Genomic DNA, 21,730 nt, shown 5'->3' with positions numbered 1-21,730 from the left:
TTGCAATCCAGAAATGGCCTAATCCACTTTACAGCAAAAGCACTGCTTACACTGAGATTCAGACAGTTTTTATGAATTTGTATAAAATAAAAATAGCTTGCCTTTATAAACAGAAGTTTCAAATTATCTTTAAATCTTCCTCCACGTGTTTTATTTTGTTCTAGAAAATTATTATATGTCAAAACAATATTTCTTTTCTGCTTGATCTACTGCAACCATTAAAGAAATAACTTCGCTTATTAAGTTACTTGGGCCATGAGAGCCCAGAATGTCTTTTCCCCAGAATTTCATTTTTCCCTCTGAGGCTGAGGGTAAAGCATAGGCTTTCTAGACAGAGGAAGAAAAGGGTATGGAACAATGTAAGAGTGGCTCAGGCTCTGCAGCACTCTTCTCCTTTTAGCATTATGCCTTGTTCATAATATGCCCTGAGGCAGTCAGGAATTACAACTATGGAGACAGTGATCAGTGGAGGCAAGCACTCTGTAGTCTTTCTCATCCCATACAGCCAAATTTATGCAGTCACTTTGAAGTCATTTAAAACATCAAAGGAAAGACTGGTTAGAGAAAGGAAGAAGATGGAAATAGAAGAGAAGCAAGCCATAGCCATTTGCACTTTTGGAGCCTTTTCTCTTAAATATCCTTATAGGAACATTTTCATCTAATTGTGGTTGTTTCATGAGATGCCCTTATAACAGAAAGAAATCAGTAGCCAGCTGGCTCATCAAAAAACCCTAGTGATAAAGTTCAAGCTTTTTCCAGATATCCCTCAATGGAGATAGTTGTATTTTTTTTCAGCTGTCTGTAATCATCTCACATTTCACAAACAACTGTTGTTTATTTGTCAATTGCAAAGTATCAACCTTGCTTTCCTTCTGTATTTAAAAATCTGTGCTAATGCTAATGCCAGTTGTGATGGTTTTACTGCTATTTATTTTGTTACATTATCTGGTGTTTGAACACCACCAGACTAGGCATTTAATCAAACAGCCTGTCTCTGTAACGATCCGAGAACTGATGAAATACTGTTTGAAGACCATGTTACTTCATCTTCTGAGAATAGAGTTCAGATTTTAGTTTTTTTAAATGAAGCACTAATAAGTAATACTAGTATAATATGTAATATTAATACTAATACTGTAAGTTAGTGTGGTATCAGTTCTGACACAGTTTTGAAATTACATTTATTTATAAATTAAGTAAATTTCCTGGCTTAATATTTTATTTCACAAAAATGAACACAATTGGAGGAAAACCAAGATTTCAGAACACTAACCTGCAAACAACTCCTTTAAATTTTAGAAAATATACATGAACTACAGTAGGTTTTTTTTACCTGTGTCAAATTGGCATTATAAAACAGTGTTAATAAACATAATGAAAACTAACTAATCAAATGCAGACCAATTTATTGAGGATGAATCAGATGAAGACTCCTTACAATTTTAGTTCTGCAACTTTAATTCTACTAAGAGATTTTGCCTATATTATCATTCTAGCGATTTAACTGAAGGAAAGTTTTAAAAGTCCATTTTGTGTTTTTAAAACATTCTTTTATATAGTTATGTCATGAAAGTTAGCTATCAAGGGAGCCCAAAATTCTTTACAACTCTTCTGGTAGAACTAAATCTGAGGGCCTCTTGAGCACTGTAAGGACAAGTTCAACATTTTATATTCATAAGCTCAAGCTTATGAGTGCAGTTGTATCACCAATAAAAAGCTAACTTCCATGACCTTTTCCCACCTCAAAGAAGGTGAAAAGGAAATACTCCCAAGGTTGGAGTAGAGGGCAATAGCTATGGGGATTTCTTCTTGAAGTTCCTGGTGTGGTCTCTAAACAAACCTAAAGCTACTCTAGCTCCAGAGTAACAGCAAACAACTGCAAACTGCTTATGAATCCAAACTGCAGGATTAGTTCAGTTACACTCTCAAAGAAAGTATTTTATTCACTCTACCATAGCATGTAGTAATCTTTGGTTTGTTTATGGAGTCTAAAACTCTGTGGGTCTGGACTCTGGTAAAGTCAAACTTAAAAATGTGCTTGAGCTAAGATCAAGTCAGGATCACTATCCTTTCACAAATGTTCATCTTTAAATAGATTCAGATTCCTGTGGCTAGATTCCCCAGACTAAATGAGCTGCCCTTGGCAAAGGACTGCAAAATGGAAGAGGAAGTGAAGGCTTTAAAGCATTTGTGGTTCCCCCTCTCCCAGCTGGCTGAGAGTCAATCCGATTGCAGCTTGGTGTGCTCAGATGCCCCTGGCCCCCAGAAGCTGATCTGGCTGCCAGCAGCTGGTGCAGGCAAGGAGGCAAGAGCAGATTGCTGCATGGCATGGGCCTGAGAAAGGAGAGGCAGCCCTAGGCTGAGGTATGCTTCTGCAAGGGAAGGGGATGTTAAGAATCTTTTTGTGTGCAGAATGGATTCATACTACCGCTGAGAAAACAATCTTAGTGTAAGCTGGACACAGTTTTAACATCATGCTTATGTAAAAATTTGGAGGGACAGAAGGTCAACAGGAGGATTTGGGAAGGAGTGGGTCAGATGTGAGAGACAGTGGGAGAGAATGCTGGACACTGATGGAGACTAATGTTATTGGTACAAGAAGGTCATGTAGTTAACAATAACTTACGTTGCTTATAACTTAATGTGCAGAGAGCTACAGCTTGTGTTTGACAAATGAGTGCTGACTATAATGTACTTCATTTGGAATGCCTCAGTTCCTAAGAGCATCTAAGAGGACAGATGTATAAATGTGCTGAGTACAATGACTCTGTAAATTAATGAGACCTTTCATCTTGTGAACTGATAAACAGCAAGGCCTCAGGGCCTGAAGTTTGAAATTGAGGAATATCACATCTAAAACTCATTGCACATCAGTGTCTCTATTTACCAAAATAAATCACTAACTGAATAAAATCAAGTACTTAAATGCATTTTTCATATATCTTCAACTGTATTTAACAATACTTCAGATATATTTTGAAAACAACAAAAATACATAGGTATGTGGTAACACCAGCATGTAGTTGTTTTAACCTTCTCCATCTGCTCTGCTGACATAAATTTTGGAGTCTGTTGTGTATAAACTAGAATCAACATAGTGCAGTGTTTACCGTACAAACCTGGGGGCATAATATTACATCAAATCCTAAAATCCTTTTGTCTGAAGAGGGTGAAAGGAATTAAACAACACAGCCTAGTGTTTAAACCCACTGGTTTAGGGAAAGTGAAACAAGCCATACAAATACTCAAGACCTGTCTAGATACCCACCTGTGTGACCTATTGTAGGGTACATGCCTTAGCAGGGGCTTGGACCTGAGGGTCTCTTGAGTCCCATCCAACCCCTGCAGTTCTGTGACTCTGTGAAATGTTTTTCAGTAGAAATTAGTATAAAAATTAAGATAGAAATTTCTCACTATTTTGGAACATATATTATCCAAGAATGAAAAAGAAACAAACAGACAAAAAGCAAAAGTAAAGAAAGAACTTGTCAAAGCCTCCAATCATTCCACAGTTATCAGGCAGAATATAGACACAGAATAACAATCTCAAAGCAAATAATGTGACTTCAGTCAGATTCATAGTCCCCTCTCCCTTTTTTTTTTTTTTTTCCTTTAAACGTGATTTATTCCTGGGTTTAACTTTCCAAGAACCTACAGAAGTTTTGAACTATGAATTGAAAACACTGAAGAGTCCATAACTAAGCAAATGTCTTCTTGTGGTTGATATCAGTTTTCTTGGTTAAAGCCAAAAGTACTATGATTTGTAACTTATAAATTAAATTCTTTGCTATTTTTACTACATTTCTTATTTATTAACTGAATTTTCTTCAGCAATAACCAAGGGATTTTAAAAATGGAACCCTGAGTAGATTAAGCTAGAAATGAAATCTAATTTCTCTCTAAAGAAATCTTTCAAAATGCTTTCAGAAATTCAGGGTATCAAATTGCTCCTTTTAGCCCTCCAGTGAAGAACGTTAATCAAACATTACAGGAAGGCTGTACACAGTGTTTTCCTCCCTCCAGAAGGAGGATTTTTTGTACCATACAGACCTTTGTGCAATATTCTGTTGGGATACCAATTGTGGATTTATGTCGATTTGGGCCTTTATTGAGTAGGAGATTAGGAAAATTCTTCCTTACTCTCTTATAATTTTATCAAATACTGTTTCCTTCTATCAGAACAGAAATGTCTCCTACTCAAACTTCTACCCAAAAATCAAAGAGATTATGAATTTCTTTTACATATTTCTCTTGTATGTTATTTTTCCACTGATATCTGCCATTTTTTCCCCTTTGGTAATTATGTGTATCAGCTCATATGCTTCTAGCTTGTGGTATCAGTTTATTCCAATTCAATTAATCGACAATCAACAAGATGCACAGCATTTACATGAATCTTCTTCCATCCTGGTAGCAGAAACAAGTGGGCCACTGCCCAAAGCAAATCACATATTGTAGATAAAGAGTTCACAGAACTCCATAGTTCTTAGCATCAGCTGATACACCTTTGAAACTGCACGCAATGATGAAATGTCTTTTGAATAACTGCTCAGTTATTTCCCAGATATACTTAGCTCCATTAGCACTCTGTAAACTCTTATATTTTTAAATCCCATATCAGGGAAAGGAACCACAACTTTTTCTGTTCTCCTTTAATATAAAGTCAACTATAGCCATTTTATCAAATGAAACTTTTAAAATAGGCTTGTCAGCTGTTTATGCCAACATTGACTCTAAAATTAATTTTCATAGTTGAATCACACATCTCAAAAGAAATTGGAAGTGATGGAAACACTACTATAAAAACAGTAGAATTTGCAAGACTGATTTGACTATGTAATATAAAATTCATTTTCTCAGTGCTCAAAACGCCTCCAGTGGAGCTTAAGTTCCACTAGCATAAATCAGCACTGCTCCATTGGTTCCTGCAGAGCTGCACTGGCTTAATCCCAGTCACCTTTAAATGCTAAAAAGGGTCTAGATATTTTGCAAGTGCATTTTGTGCCCTTCAGGAATTTTGTTGTAAGCAGATGGACATTTGACTCATAGTGCTTCATTCTTTGGTTACTGATGAAATTCACAAAAATACCAGTGTGATTGGATAAAAAGTTACAATCCCATCCCTAATTATTACTTACAGAATCACAGAATTATATACATTATATTTTATAGAGGTGCACCATGCCTGGCCTACAGTATTCCCCTCTTCATCTAGGTACCAAATTTACTTCTTAGGTAATAAAAAATCGTTAATATCATTCACTGAGAAAGGAAAGACATCACATTTATTTTATGCTTTACATCTTTGATGCAAACCTGGGAGACTCATTAGCAGAAATTAATTCACAAATTGTAGAAAAATTTCTTGTCATTTCGGCCAGATTAGTGAGGAGTCTAACATCAAAGCAGGACTCTGAATGTTTATTTTTCCCAGGGCTCTGTAACTCTTCAGATGTAAGGGAGTCTCCTACACATTCTAGTCCATAATGCAACTTCTAGTGTTTTCCACTGTTATGCAAGACTTTTAGCATAAACATATACATTTTACTCCATTAAACTTATTTTTTTAAATCTGAAAGACCATCTTAAATTTTATTTGTGGTTTATATTAAGTAAAATTGGATGTTTATTGTCTTGAATGAATTACTGAGTCCTTTATTTGCTGAATTAAGCATAAGAAACAAAGAACGTTCCTCATGCATTAGACCTAAAGGTCCTGAAAGTACTTAACAGCATCGCTGTCTCCGTAGTTTACACAATCATGTGTGCAGTGTACTGAGTATATGGGATGAAGCAGGTAAAATTATAGTGGAAAGTAGGGAATTTTGTGTCTTGGATGTGTTTATATAATATATCTTAGACAGTTGTCAGTGGAGGCGTTGCACTGCACTGTTATGTTCCTGCAAACAGCAAGTAAAAATCTCAGATGTTGTGTCATATTTCTGTTTTTGTCCTTAAAAAAGGTAGTAGGATCTGTATTTCTCCTCCTTCTTTACTTTAACAATGTGAAGCAGGTATCTATTCCTCTTCATGACTTTGTGATGAGCTGTCAGAATCACGTATATGAGGTCCTCAGTGAGGCCATGCAAAAGTGTACACATGCTTTGAAAGCTTGGCCCAAGCTATTTTGTTTTTGTATCTTTGCCAAAGAATGCTAACTATTTTCAAAAGCTATTTACAAGTCAGAGGAAATTCCCACTAGATTAGAAGAGATTTAAGGAAAGTTAAAACCTGGGCCAAGCCATTCCACAGCACAGAATCTTTTAAATCTGCACATAAAGTTCTTGCATCTATAAAAAGAGTTCTTTTTGATAAGGAAAGGTACTTGAAATGGATGAATGGATTGAAGCTGCATAATATGATGGTGCTAGATCTTTGTCTTTGTCATAGGTTGTTGTTACAATCCCTGTGGTTGGTAATGTAAACAAAGTGCTGTAGGTCTGTTTTGATGAAAGACTGACCAGACGGCCATCGTGCTGCTGGGTAGTGGATGGGTAGCCATGTAAAGATTCTGATATCATTTTACTATGACCTGAGTCATGAAACAAACCGGCTAAATAAGCAGAGTAAATCTGACCTACCTTCACTCCTACATAGTGTTACATAATGTAATTTGATTAATCTGACTGTAACTGTAATTCTTTTTTCTCCGCTATTTCTTCCACTATAAGAAAGAAATAAGGTCTCCATGACACATAAAACAAGTTATAAAAACAAACTGGAGACATATTTTTGTAACTTACCGAGTGCTTGAAGCTCTAATAATTTAAAGGAAGATACAGGACTTGTCCCTGTAGGACTACTGCAGAAGTTGAGTGTGCTGTGAATGTATGACATACAACAAAGGAAGAGTAATTCCAAAGATCAGTAAAATTTGTTTAATAAATTTTTACTTTAGCCAACAAAAAAGCAATTACTTCTTCCTTGTACCTTCCTTATATCTTACCTTTTAACCATGGTTACATGGTTACATCTACGCACAAGAAAAATAGACAAAAGCATATTTATATGCACATGTATGCTTAAATATATGTACATAAATTTACTCACACATACATTTTTGTATATGTATATATATGCACATTTATTGGGTAAGTGCAAATCACAATTTTTGACCAAAAAGTCAATTACATGAAAAAAAGATTTCTTGGGAGATCTATGGAGCCTAAGAGCATAGGCTACTCAGATATTGAAGCTGTCTTCTCAAACATCTTCATACTGTCCCTTTGTGATTATTCTCCTCACTCTAGAATATCCAAAAGTCAACTTAGACCAGAGCATAGAATCATAGAATTACAGAATTGCTTAGGTTGGAAAAGACCTTCAAGATCATCAACTCCAAACGCAATCAAACCATGCTACTGTAACTCTAACGACCACTAAATCGTGTCCCTGAGCATCACATCCAAATGCATTTTAAACACACTGAGGAATGGCGACTTGACAACCTCCCTGGGGAGCCTATTCCAGTGCTTAACAACCCTTTCTGTAAGGAAGTTTTTCCTGATATCCAACCTAAACCTCCCTTGACACAACTTGAGGCCATTTCCCTTTGTCCTATCACCTGTCACCAATGAGAAGAGACAAGCCCTACTCTTGCCGTAGCTACCTTTCAGTTGTTTGAAGAGAACAATAAGGTTTCCCCTAAACCTTCTCTTCACCAAACTAAACGGCCCCAGTTCCTGTAGTTGCTCCTCATAGGGCATATTCTCCAAGACCTTCACAAGCCTTGTTGGCCTTCTTTGGACTGGCTGCAGCACCTTGATGTCCTTTCTGTACTGAGGTGCCCAAAAGTGAACACAGTACTAGAGGTGAGGCCTCACCAGTGCGGAGTGTCGGAGCTCGGCGGGAGACAAACACACGACCGCAGAATTGATCAGAAAGTCTCAACTTTAATCAGAAGGTTGCGTGCATTTATGTTGGCGCTAATGAAGCTCATACATATTGCAAAGGCCGAGCTCCTGATAGGCTCTTCAGCTACTTGTTGTCCCAGCCCTTCTTTGTACTTTTTGTGATTAGACCATGCCATACATCTTTCTTATTTCTCCATTCTCCTACCTTCCTACACACCCTGTTAGTTTGCTCAAGGACTCTCTCCTCGTTAGCCTTGTTCACATCCTGTTACATTGCTCAAGGACTCTCGTCTCATTAGCCGAATACTGTCTGTGTGGCCTTTCTCAGCCAGCCAGGTCTCAGTCACGCTCTCCACAGCCGAGTACAGGGGCAGGATTACTTCCCTATTCCTTCTCACCATACCATTCCTGATACAAGCCAGGATGCCATTGGCCTTCTTGGTCATCTGGGCACACTGCTGGCTCATTGATATTTAATCTTTTTTTACTTTGGAACTACTTCAATTCTGTGTGTAAACAGTACAGTGACACATCCTCTCTTTTTTTTTTCATTCTTTGGTTAAATATTAATGAATCACACAAAAAGTTCAAAAGTTATAATAATGATGACAACTGGATATACATGTTCAAATGAGTTATTCATCTCTTTCTTATTTTATCTTCTTGTTTTTATTTAACCATTCAATTGCCATCATTTGATATAAATGGTGAAGGGCTTCTCCTGATTTCAAAAGATTTTTAAATAATATTTTTATTTCATTGGGATTCTGTGATTGAATCAGCCTTGAAATACACTGAATTCCATACCAATGCAAATTCAATATTCAAATTAATGATTAATCTATGGAAGTCTATTTATAGCATAAAAGAGATCAATGGAGAACAGTCTCTTTCAGCAGAGAATAATTTTCTTAAAAAGTTGATTAACACAATGTCTTTCATATTTACACATCATGTAATTTACATGCAATAGTATTTTGGGGGGTATAAAAAAGCTATCCAATTTACTTGAAGTTCAGCAAAGAGAATAATAACCTAAGACTATTGCTTCTTTAATTTCTTGAGCGGTTGTAAAATGTAAATAGCAGAATACAATCCTTCAAATCTAACATGCAAAATACCTAACCTTTAAAGCAGGCACTTTAATGGAAGTCTCATGGCTCATATATTTTATGAGGTTTTAGGCCAAATTCTGATTTGCAATTGTATTTATGTCAGCATAGGTTACTCAGTTGTAAGTTGGGCACAAGGCCTTCGGGCTGCTTTCTCTCTTCTGGACAAATGAAAAACCTTAGCAGCTCAGACAGAGCAATCCCTGCTGCATACCACCCTCTGGAAAACAGATTTGTATGACTTTTGATATCTAAAACACTGAAGAAGGCTGCTCTTTGCCAGTTGCAACCACACCAGTCTAATAAGCTCATTCCACACTACAGATCAGGATATGCTATGGAAACTTCTCAATTTGGAAGGAAGAGCTGACACAAGTGATGGGTGAGTGGCAACACTCTAAAAAGGTTGTGTCAGCATGTTGCCTGCATTCATCTGGGAAGATATTCCAGTACATCTTTTGCGTATCCACATCCATCTTTTGTGTTATCTACATAAATATATCTGTAAGAATATAATTCTGTTACTGACATTTACATTAATGGAATTTTCATGGATTCTTGTTAGTTTTTTTCACATCCTATTTTATCTTACCTGATTTTTTGGTACAGCTGAGTTGAAGTCATGCATTTTGCATGTTGCCACCAAGGCTCACTGTCTGTCTCTTCTGTCCTCACAGAGATGCTTCTACAACTTTAACACTGGGAATGACTCTTCTTGCACTGTTCTCAAAAAAAGGGGCATTTCCAGATTCAAAGACATACAATCTATACCCTGAATGCCTTTATGACACTTACTGTAAGTAGAGAAAGTTGAGGCATAGGTGTCTTTCATTTAGCCAAAACTGGCATGTATCAATCACTGACAACAGTTAGCATGGTGTCAATATGTATTTTAAAAGAATTCATTTCTGGATTCTTATACCAGGATTGTAGCTTACCTGTAGTTGATCTTTTTTCTCTGCTCGTTACTCAAATGAAAAATATCTTGAGCTAGAGTTTTATCTGATTTTTTTTTCTCAAAATAATAAGAACACTACAGAAAATGGTATGTCAGTCTTCCCATTATAAACCAGAGTTGCTCAAGAAAGAGAGGATTTTATTTGTAAAGTTCAATCATATATTTTTATCAAATACAAACGATAATAATGAAACATTCCTATAAATGTCAGCACTTCATCATTCTTACCCTCAAACCAAAAATCCTTTAAAGAAAAAATAAAATGAAGCACACAAAGACAAATGTTGAGCTTAGCCAGATGTGAATTTGCAGTCCGTATTTTACCATTTGAACAGAACAGTAGAAAAAATATTATAAGGTTTTTTTTATTATTTATTTCAACTAAATGAAATATTTATGTAGGAGAATTTCTGTAGGACACAAAGGTGAGCATTCATCAAAGCTTTGCTGCCTGTTTTCCTCAGTTCAGTACTATGGTAAGTAAAACTGACTCATATACCAACAGCTTTATACATATTTAGTTATGTGGGTGGATCCTCACATTGATGTTGACTTGTGACAGGCAGCTGTCTGTCTAACCTGTGTAGTAATCACTGATAAACTCCAAAACCAATATCCCTTACTTTCATTCCCAGGAAGGACCCAAATATCATCTATGACAGTACAGAGATCCCCTTTCAAGTGCAATAGAAAATTTACCCAAAATAGCCTTCTAGTAACAAAGAAGTACAGCGTAAGGCTGAGAAAACTGATCACTAGCATATTTTTCCTACAGGCAAAGTTCATTTATCCAACCTGCCTCTTCTCCCCATTCAGACTTTTCAAAGATCTAAATTATTTAAAATCTCTATCATGTTATTTAGCAGGGAAAAATTCAATGGGGAGACACAAAGAGTATCTAACATGGCAGAAGACATTGAAGTTCCAATGGATTTATGAGAAGACTCTGTAGGTCCTTACAGATTGGAAGAGAATTATAAGAGCATAAAATCATAAATAGCATGCATGAAATTGCTTGTCTATAGTCAGTATTTTTAAAAACATGAATGAAACACAGGTTTGGTATCATCATGGTGGTCTGAATGCAAACTGGAATATAACTAAGTCAGTAATGTTTTCAGATACTGTTTACATTGTAGGAAAATATTAATTTAGCCTGGATGAATCTTTACTAGCTGAAAAGACAGTTCATATAAATTAAACAGTATATTTTTATATTCAAGTCAAACTGGGTCAGGCAATACTCAGTATTGCTTTTATTAAGCTACGTGCTTTTTCCTTGCATTGTTTACCTAATGTGCTATTAAATGTATTCTTCCCAGATCTTTGTTTTCCTTCAGTTCTTTCAATCCATTACCTCCATTCTAAGAAAATATCTGCTACTCATGCAAATCTCTTTTCCTCTTCCCCACCACATATTTCCTTTTCTGTTTGCCTGGTTCTTGGATTTCATCCTTTCTTCTCCCACTTATTTTTTTGAATCTTCCCCTTTTTTCAAAGTCTTTTTGCTCACCTTTCCCATCTGTCTATCAGTGCTACGAACTCCTGCAACTCAGAAGAAATTCAAGGGATACCGGGATTTGTACAACCAATGAGCTGCTTTTTCTTCCCATCCTACCCCACTTAGCCCTTTATTTAGAGTGAGAGGGTGGTACTTACTCATTAAATCACAGGAGAGAAGAAAGTGGGGAATGGCTGGCAGGGCGCAGACAGAAAGCTGTTGTCAGTTCTTGGCAGCCTGCTGAATATATACATGCAGTTAAGAGTAACCCATATGAAGGCACATTTCCAATAAAAGCAACAAAACACAAAGCAAAACAAAGAAACTCCCCCCCTCCCACACACACACAACCAAACGGACCATCCCAAAATCCCAAGGTAATGGGCAGTGTCCTTGGGCTCCAGTTCTAGGTTGTTGTTGACTGACATAACTTCACTTTCAGTAGTGACCATCAGTTTAATACCAGCTTGATCTGGCTTGAGGTTTGTTTTATGGAGATTTTACCATGCACAGAGTGTGGTATGCATAGCTCTCTTGATAACCCTCAACAGTTGCTCCACAGATGGGTTCTGACTGTGTAGGAGGGCCGACCAAAAGATAGTGCTTCTCAGAAGGGCAACAAGCCTGCACAGAACTCTGCTTCCAGTTAGCTAACTAGCTAGCTACCAACCAGCTAGTTTAGAAGTATATATATACCAGTTTGAGTATTTCTGCTTGACAATGTGGAGTTCACCACCAGGGAAGAACCAGGCATGCATTTGTTTCCATTGGGTGGATATACGGTCACAGCAGCCCAAGCCTTTACACTCATGGTCTAGAGAATATAGAGGGGTGGCTGCAAGTTCTCCAGCATTAACAGTATTAATGTTATGTCTCAGAGTGAACAGCCTCCTTTTGTTACTCACACACTGATTTGCAAAGTGCATTTTTTGCCTTTAAATGCATGGAGAGCCCTCATCTGTTTTAAAACCTCAAGTTGTTTGATGCTCTTAAATAACTAAAGCCAGGGATTTTCAGTTGTTGTTACTTGTTTTGGCAGTAAGTTCCTTTTAACAGCAAATTCACTCAGAGCTTAGAAAGTCCTAACAGTGACTCCTACAGCTCTCCTAAATCAAACTGCAAGTGTGTATTCCTTCTAATACAAGCAGTCACTCAAGGTGCTGTTTACTGAAGGGCACAAATCATGTTAATTTTTTTTTTCTTTTGACATCCAATCTTTGCAAGTTATTTAAACCTGAGGAAAACAAAACAAAACAAAACAAAACAAAAACCAAACAAACGTATTTCCCAAATCCTTGTTTTTTGTACAGGCAACAAAAACAGTTATTGAATGAACCATTTTTCTTTTTGCAGGTGAGAAGTGTCCTTGGAAGTATTTTAATGAAATGAAAAAAAAAAAAAACAAACAAAAAAACCCCCAAAAACAACAACAGCAACGACAAAAAAACAAAACCAAAAACAAAGAACGAAACAAAAGTGGTTGGAGAGCCAACAGGGCCCACTTCTAATGCATTACTGATCCATACATTTGTGACCTCCAGGGCTGATTATTGTAATTTATTTTACCTAACTATGTTGCCAGGTGCTTGGGGAAAAAAGCCTTCAGCTAGTAAAAAATGTAACAGCTTGTTTCCTCTGTAAAACAGATCTGAATGAAGGAGTCCTCTCAATTCTGCCTGTGCGGGCTTCTTGTGCATAAATGCCAGTTGTGTGTTGCCCTCACACTGAAAGATACATCTGAGAAATCTCTTCTCCAGCCATAACCACTGGTTCTCAGAGCAGCTCTATTTCTTGCGATAGTTTAATTATAGACTAGTGATACAGGAAGGTTTGTGAATGTTGAAGACAGCTGCAGTACAACACGGTCTTTCTTATTTTTTACTATATTATTCTGAGTCCTCAGAAATGCTTTTGCACGGTTTTTTTTTTTTGTTTTTTTTTTTTGTTTTTGTTTGTTTGTTTTTTTAATTTTTTAAACTACCTTGACAACATACACTCTGGAAAAAAAAAAAAAGAAATGACAAAATAAAAACAACCAGGAAGGTATAGGTAGTAATACCGAACCTCATGCTGTAAGCAAAGATGTCAGTGAGAGAGTTTGCTGCTGGTGTCAGTTGCTGCTGACTGCAGTCAAGCGGTGTTTGCTGTCTGTGTAGTTCCTGCTCACGAGAGAAGTGTTCTGGGAACACCACGGTAACAGAGCTGATATTTTGCATGTGGCAGTTTAAGTTGAAATTTATTCTTGTAGTTTCATGAGTTTGTAGCAATTGACATTGTGCATCAGGCACATGTAATCTGGAGCCAATTTATCAATTTTAATATGTTTGTATGTTACAGGTACAGATTGTCAATTTAGTCTGAGGTGGATTTATTTCATTTCTCATAAGCTAATAATGAGTTCTATATTAGCTACTGTATTTTATTAGAATGTGAGATGTGTCTTTTAAGGATCAAGGCCAAAACCACAATTATTATTTCTTCTTATCAACATTTAGCTTTCACATGCAATTACAGCTTATGCATATTTTATAGCAAGCATTTGGAGCACATGCTGATTATGAAATACTTGCTCAATACATTGTAATATCCAAGAATGCTTATGGCAATACATGGTGGTATGAAGTTTTCCAGAGAGAAGGAACCATCTTCATTTTAGTCACTTACATAAAACAGCATTTTTTGCTTGGTGACCTTGATATATCTTGTTTGTTTCAATTATTAAAGATGAAAAGAGAGGCAAAATATTTCTGCCTGCATGTCTTATCTGTATGTTGATGCTGCGTCACTATGTGAAAACAGAAATGCTGCAGCAGAGGCACAGCCATGTGGAAAGGGACCTGCAGTCTCTCCAGGGTCCAAACACATTGCCTGCATTTGCTAATGACTTCTTCCAGATATTTGTGTGAACCATGCAAAAAAACACAGGAAGGAAATTTTTATCTTTACCTGCAGTAGTAAGCTGGAAGACAGCTTTTGATTTGGAGCATGAATGCTTGTATGTCTTGAAGCAGTATTGACCTGTCTAATTTATCCCATTTAATCCCCATTTTTGTCATGCATATAAGCCACATTTTCTTTAGCAGTGCTCAAAATGCCCCCAGTATGCTATGAGAACTATATCTACAAGGTGAGCCATGTGATGCATAGCATCAAAGCAAAATGAGATCATATGGCATCAGCTTCCTTGCCACCTTTCAGTCCTGATCCATCTCTTACAATGAAGATTCAAGGCTGCACAGCATGGAATAAACTTCTTCAGCTTGCCTCAGTCATGGGTTTTTCAGCATTAGGGAATCAACAGCTGCCCCTTTAAGACTTCCTTCCATCTTCTTCATGCTGTCTCAGCAGTGTTCAGCAGAAAGCACTGGAGCCAAGGGCTTGGATCAGAATGTGCAATCATGTTTTGAATTCTACTACGCTTTTGGCTGAGATAGTAAGTCACGGCTGTGGGTTCCACAGCTTGATCCTAGGCTTCATTGTCAGAGTTGTCATGAAGATCAGTAATTTAATGAGATTCCAGCCAAGCCCAGGAAGTGCTTTAAAAGTGTCACTGGTTTTTAGGAAACTTTTATTTAGGAGGCACAAGTTTTTCAAGAGAAGTTTTTCAGAGATTTCATTTATCTTTGTCCAAATTCAGTTTAACATTCTGCTTTCTTCTTATGACACTCTAGCTTAATATTAATAAGATGTTTTCAAAATGGAGAAACTCTGAACACAAGTGAAGATGTTCTTACCATTATCTGAGCAAAATAACATTTCGCCTGGGTTTTTTGTTGTGTTTGTTTTGGTTCTGCTTTCAGAGGCAAAAGCAAAACCCTGTTTGCTTGGAGGATGATGGCAAAGTTTTCAGGGACCTTAACAGAAGTTTATGAAGAATAAATTCATGTGACAGAGCTGTATGTGAGTGACAAAAATGTTAGAGACAGGTAAATGAAACTGTTCAGCTGCACACCTATGAAATGCCATAGAATTCAATTTTTTGACATATGGCTTTCAAATTCAGCTATTCTACAGAAGTGTATGGCAGTGTATTTCTGCTCATCATGTGTTCTGTGGGAGTTTTCCTACGCAGTATTTTAGAACTTCTAATGTGCACAGCCTCCTGTGAAAATGCTCCTTTTAAGACTGAAGTTTACCTCCCTATCAAGAAAAGCAAGAACTGCAGCAGACAAAATCCCCTGAATTCTTTTCTGAGCCAGAGAAATCTCGAAGTACATGGGCAACAGCTTCAAAATGTAACTGTAAAATCCGTCTTATTTGTTTGATAGCAATTGACTGTCCTTCATCTCTTAAGGACACAACTTGAAGGAAATCAGTAATAAATTCCAAATTATAGTTTTGGCTTGAAACTAGAAATTTTTACTTCTTTCACACTGCCAGATTACTTTATGTCTTTAGATTTGAGAGAGCTGTGGCATTACGGAAACTTCCGTTTTGTGGGTTTTCTTGACATTGTTTCTGAAAGGTAGCATTTCTGTATCCTCAATATATTGGTGCTCTGAAAAACAATTGATTTCACAATTTAATCAACTTCCCTTTGAAAACAAGCCCCTGAAATTCTGACCTATTGTTTGCAGGGTTATGTGAATGCAGTCCCAGTATTTTGATTTTATCATGACAGCACACAGTTCTGGTGTGGCACACGTTACCAACCTGCTTCAGAAACAACTTTTCCCATCTAAAATCTTCACTGTGAAAAAGAATGTATGTATGTATTAATTCATTGTCAAAGGAGCAGACTCAGAATCTATCTAAATGAAGGCATAACTTACAGTCTCTTGTGAATAACTGAATAAGTTGGTTCAATGCTAGGTCACAGTGGAACATAGATTGCAAGAGGAATACATAAATGCTCTGAAGGGAGCAAAGAGACTTTATTCTGGAATGGTGAACATCGTTGCCAGAGTAACATAAACCTTGTGTGTTTTCACAAGGAAATGAGTCACTTGTTTCTGTTGGCCGGAACTCTGTTTTCTTTTAATTTCATATTTTAGCTGCCTAATATAGTTTGAAAGAACCCTTGGATTGCAGTCTTTGAGCTAAGAAACCTTGTTAATTAAAGCAAAGCAGAAGGGTAGCATAGTAGTCATACAGAATCAAATAAAACTGACAGTAAATATGACATTATCACATGTTGCGTGAAGGAAAGTATGAAACCTTTGCTGTGCAATTCTGCATTTATGTAGTTCTGAGAAGAAGATTCATCTTCACATTTCCCATGTGTATGTCTGTGTGCACACATACATCTGTGCTCTTCATGAAACTAATTTGGGAGTTCCCTTCTTGCAAGTGCAATACTCGTGGTTAAGTTAAGGACACACATCCTAGCTGCCATCAATGAATGGACTATATTAATGCTGAAGATGGTAGACCAGATCCATACAAACAGTAACGCAGTATTTTGCTTCTTCAGGTCAGCATCTCTGAACCACTGAGTTTCCTGTCCATCTGCCCAGTGCTTATGCTGCAGCAAGAAATCCTGCAGCGTGCCACCCTTCCTTGGTGAGGCGTCCTCACGAGACTTAAGATCAGCACAGCTCATTCCTAAATTACTTTCTATTTTCTCTTCTTACAGCTCCAATCTATGGAAGTTGTGCCAAGCAAAATAAGTAACACAGACTGTTTGAGCAACTCTCAACTACAGTGGAGTCTCTGAAGGAACATAGCTGGCTAGTACAACATAGACTACTTTATCCTGTATATAATTTGGGCAGAAACTCCATATATCTCTCTTCACTTCTACAGCCTTAAATGGAAGTAGCAAAGAAAAAGGGCCAAATATATCCAGCTGAATATTAAAGTATATATTATTACGACCTTTTCTGGTGGCACACATCTATATGCATAAACACTGCACACCTGCGCATATGTTTGTAACAGCTTAGACATCTAAGTAGTTTTTAATTTCATGTTTGTATACGTGTATAGGTGTAGCAGATAATCATGCATTTATTGCATCATGAGTACCATCAAAGCAAATTTCTTTTCTCATGGGTAAAGATTGCTCAAAAACTGATGTTTCATGCTTATATGAGCTTATATGAGCACACTGGAAAACACTGAAGAAATGGTAATCAGATCTATTCCATAAACAGCATTTCAGACCCACCTGAAGATCTTAAAAACTATGTTTATCAATTAAATATTGAGTCATGCCTTTGACAATCTGACAAAAATACATAGTCAGGTATTTTTAAATAATTTCATTGTGGATCAAAGGAGAAGTTGAGAAACTAACTACATGTTTAAGGTCATCCACCATAACTAAAAGGAAAAAAGTCCTAGCCTGAACCAGGACCTTGCAGGAACAGTTTGGACACAGCTTGTTAGTCAGGACTTTCTGAGCACATTCAGAATGTTATAAATCCCCCTAAAAAAGCACAGTGGATGATATTGAGACATGCACAAATGTTACTGAAATGAATTGATGACTGCGGCATTAAGACTTGTTTATTTTGAAATGTGTAAAATAGAGAGTAAATAGGGATTAAAGATGGTTAGAGAGAAAGTATACAGAAAACATCTCGAAGCATTTAGAATATAGCAAACTTCTTGTCTCCCATGCACAAAAGACTAATTCTTTTTTTCTTCTCCAAAAATAGCTTAGCATATAAAAATAAGCGATGACATAAACTGAAGGAGTGCTTTGCATACAAGTGCTTGAGATTGGCTTTCTCTAACAAAGAGTTATCGTAAAAGAATGTGACAATTTAAAAGCAACTTTATCATGAAGCCTTTGTTAAACATATGATGATTAATTTAATTATGTTTTCCCTTCAATGACTCTGCCCTACCTGATCTATGCAGATTATATGCTTGGATGTTTTGACAGCTGCATAGATTGTAGAGTGTTTGAATACCTTGAAAATGAAATGGCTCTATTATAATTTTTTTTTCTATTATAACTTTTTACTCTTTGCTTTGTCCATTCTGTCCAGTTCAAACAGGTGGAAAGGTTATGGAAAGTGCACAGCAAATGCTGTCCATGTGAGAATTGTTATTTTACCAATGATAAATAACCTATATTGGTTTTTTTTTCCTGTTTTATAGACACAGAAGTTTCATATTTGTAATGAATTATTTATAGTTTCAGAGTAATGCTGTTTCTGTGGAAGTCTACAGGAATATGCAATCCATCCCTATAAAATGCCTGAATACTTCTTTTGGCCATTTCAAGCTAACAACTCCAACCGTGTTTGGAGATAGAGCTCAGAATCTTGAATTTGGTGAATGGATTCAGTGCAGGGGTATTTTGCCATACAGCTTGTCAGATTTTTGGAGCATTTAACAAAAATATGTAGAACAGATACTATCATTGATGCTTGTGTATAGGATCAAATACTGTTAAATACTAACTAAACATCCCCAAAAAGGAGATCTTACAGGCTCACCTTTAAAATTCCCAACGGAAGCTTTTTACCTCAGGTCACAGCTGTCCCACCCACTCTATCCAGTGTCACTTACACGATTACATAACAGATGAGTCATGAACACTGACAAGCAAAATCTGTAGAACAACTTCTGCCTGTGTCTGTGCAGGTTTTGTCTTTCAACAGGTACTCCTTCTGGGGATGGTGGAGACATAAAGATTCTTTTCAAATATTCCTCTCAGTATAAATTTGTTCTTCAGTGTCCAAATCATATTTCTATAGGAATGATGTAAAAGTAGGTATATGCAGCTTCCACAAGGGGACTGGAATGATGTGATGTCAAATAATATGAAAACTCACAGATTGCTCCATGTAATCAGTTTCCCATGAAGAAAACATGCTTCTTGCATACTGACATGTCAGTTTTGCGTATACTTAAGCAATTGCTCTAAATCACAAGCAGGCTAGTATGTGCCTGCAGAACACATTTTTTATGTTAATTCTTCGTTTATGAGAATGAATAATAAGTTGGAAGAAATCAAGGATGTGTTAAATTAACAAGGAACTCCTTCCTGTGCTGAAGCCATAAGAACTTATCTCAGTATCTACAAATGTGCGGTGTATATTTACAGATCTTCTGTTTTCTGAGAAAATCTGCAATTTGCTGGTGAAATGGCAATGCCTGTGAGCAATCTGCAGGTTCTTTTTTGTTTCAGTGAGAGTGAAATTTCTGTCCTTGTAGTGTGGAATGCAATGTAAGACCACCCATCAACTGACTCTTGAATATGAAGCTAGTATAAAGTATGCAGTTTTAATATCCACTCAGAAAAAGCCAATGGATGGATAGCATCAGTCTGTAAGCCCAGCTTGCACTCAGCCTGTTTGTCTACAGCAGTGTTAAAGAGTTTCAGTGAAAATCAGATCAGAACATTCATTTATCCTTTTCACAGTGTCATAGATTGTTCTGCTAAAATCTGGTGTTTTTGAAAAGGAGGGAGGAAGTGAAATTATTGGAAATTTTTTCAATAAAATACAAGTTAGAATGTTTTCTTTTCAGCACATGAGAACAGGTATGGTATAAACATGGACAACGCTGAGCAAAGCCTGCTACATACTTATGGAACCAAAAAGCACTATGTTTTCTCTGCTAAATCTTGTTATAGTCATATAGCAGCAAGGATTGTGCTATGATTGTATGTATAATGACTTGCACATAATTATCAGTCAGTCTTTCATGCAGTGCCTAAGACAGAAGTGTTGTGATGAGTTTTCTAAGCTATAAATTCAGGTGCTGCACTCAGTGAAGTAACATTTTGTTGAATATTTTTAAAAGAATCTCTCATGTCAGCACAATACAATTCCTCATTTATACACAGTAAGTTTTGTTTCCAATAAATTATACAACAAAATTAAATAGCTATTACCACACTTAAAGAGAAAAGAAAAATTCTCATTCAAAAGTAATAAGCAAATCACATACAGAGATATAAGTGATGGAGTCTCAGAACTTTGATCAACACAGTTTAAAATATTTTCAGCGGTGAAAGAATTGAGAAAATCTTTCTGAGTATCAAGTAGTTTTAAATGCCTGCATCTGTGTGACAGTGCCCTGATTCAATCCCACTGCAAGACACCTATGATAGTGATAGGACAAGGAGGAATGGCTTTAAACTAAAAGAGAGGAGATTTAGGTTAAATGTTAGGAGGAAATTTTTTACTCAGAGAATGGTGAGACACTGGCACAGTCTGCCCACAAAAGCCGTGGCCGAGCTGCTCAAGGCCAGTCTGGATGGGGCCCTGGGCAGTTTGAACTGGTGGGTGTCAACCAGCCCATAGCATGGGCTTGGATCAGAGTGATCTTTAACATTCCTTCCAATCTAAGGTATTCTGTGATTCTATGATTTTTTCCCATTTTGGAAATGTAATTTAACGATAATAATGCTTCATTTATCACTCCATATGAGAAAATATCACATAGCATGATATTTTTTTTAGTCAGCTATGAGGAGCTGTAATATTTGTGTATTTCCAGAAAATCTTTGCTGTTTTGACACCATTCATTTTGTCAAAAAACTTAATTTAACTGCAGGTCTGAAATTCCTACTGCTCTTTTCTGCCTCTGCTATGTTTGCTGCAGCAACAGCCCTGTCCTGTGTTGAGTCCCAAAGAGTCTTTGTTAAAAAACAAGGAAGAAATAAAATTTGCTCTGGTACACAGTTAGTAATGAGGATATCAGCCTCAGTCATCTTCTCTCTTTGGGAAAATTTTGTCGTGTGGGGTGAAATTTCTAGGAAGAACTCATAACTCCTATGCAATCTTCCCTTAAGCTCAAGCATGTCCAATAAGACTTCCCAGTCTTCATATCTGGATTCTCTTGTGATAAATTAGAAGAAGCCACCCCTCTTCTGAGAAGTCATAAGTAGGTTAAACTGTGAGTATCTGCATTCACTGACCACCTGGAAACAATCTGCATAGTACGGCTTGGGTTTCTCCTACTTTATGCCAACGGCTTAACATGCAGTATACTGGTAGTCATAGAATCTTTCCACTCATTGTAAAGGGGTTTTCTGTGGAGACTATTCAAACTGATTCAAAATGCACTTGATTTGATATAGCAGATATATATACTGTTCCTTTTCAACCTGCAGGAGAAATTCTATGGACATGAGATGGAAAATACTGTCCTAGCTTGTTGAGCTCAGTCTCATATTGTCATCAGTCACAACACATAAATGTAGCTCTTTCTACCTGCAGAATGGCAAAGCATTAACTCCTCATGGAATGCTACTTCAGAATGTCACTCTGCTGAAGGCTGAAGATATTCTTCTCCTGTCAAGGCTGATTTTATTTATGACACCATTCACTCCAATCATATTCATCTCCCCTCCCATAAATAGCTTATTTCCTCCCAGTCTTCTTACAGAGAAAGATATCTC

The 21,730-nt window shown here is 36.8% G+C and overlaps 1 protein-coding gene and 1 long non-coding RNA gene across 3 annotated transcripts in view; one reads left to right on the top strand and one right to left on the bottom strand.

The window, feature by feature from the left end:
* The window catches only part of RBMS1 (RNA binding motif single stranded interacting protein 1), a 345,593-nt gene that overhangs the window by 155,294 nt on the left and 168,569 nt on the right, over positions 1 to 21,730 (top strand). The window lies entirely within an intron of this gene.
* Positions 1 to 21,730, bottom strand: part of LOC149917236 (uncharacterized) — a 64,465-nt gene that overhangs the window by 23,047 nt on the left and 19,688 nt on the right. The window contains exon 2 of the long non-coding RNA XR_016468013.1: positions 11,583 to 11,661. This is a non-coding gene — a long non-coding RNA (uncharacterized LOC149917236). The remainder of the gene's footprint in view (positions 1 to 11,582; positions 11,662 to 21,730) is intronic.

This window comes from Phasianus colchicus, chromosome 7 (assembly GCF_987193195.1).
Source record: "Phasianus colchicus chromosome 7, bPhaCol1.hap1.1, whole genome shotgun sequence".
In the NCBI taxonomy this organism is placed as follows: Eukaryota; Metazoa; Chordata; class Aves; order Galliformes; family Phasianidae; genus Phasianus; species Phasianus colchicus.
Note: the sequence above shows the minus strand (reverse complement) of the source record. Positions and strands in the feature narration are given on the sequence as shown.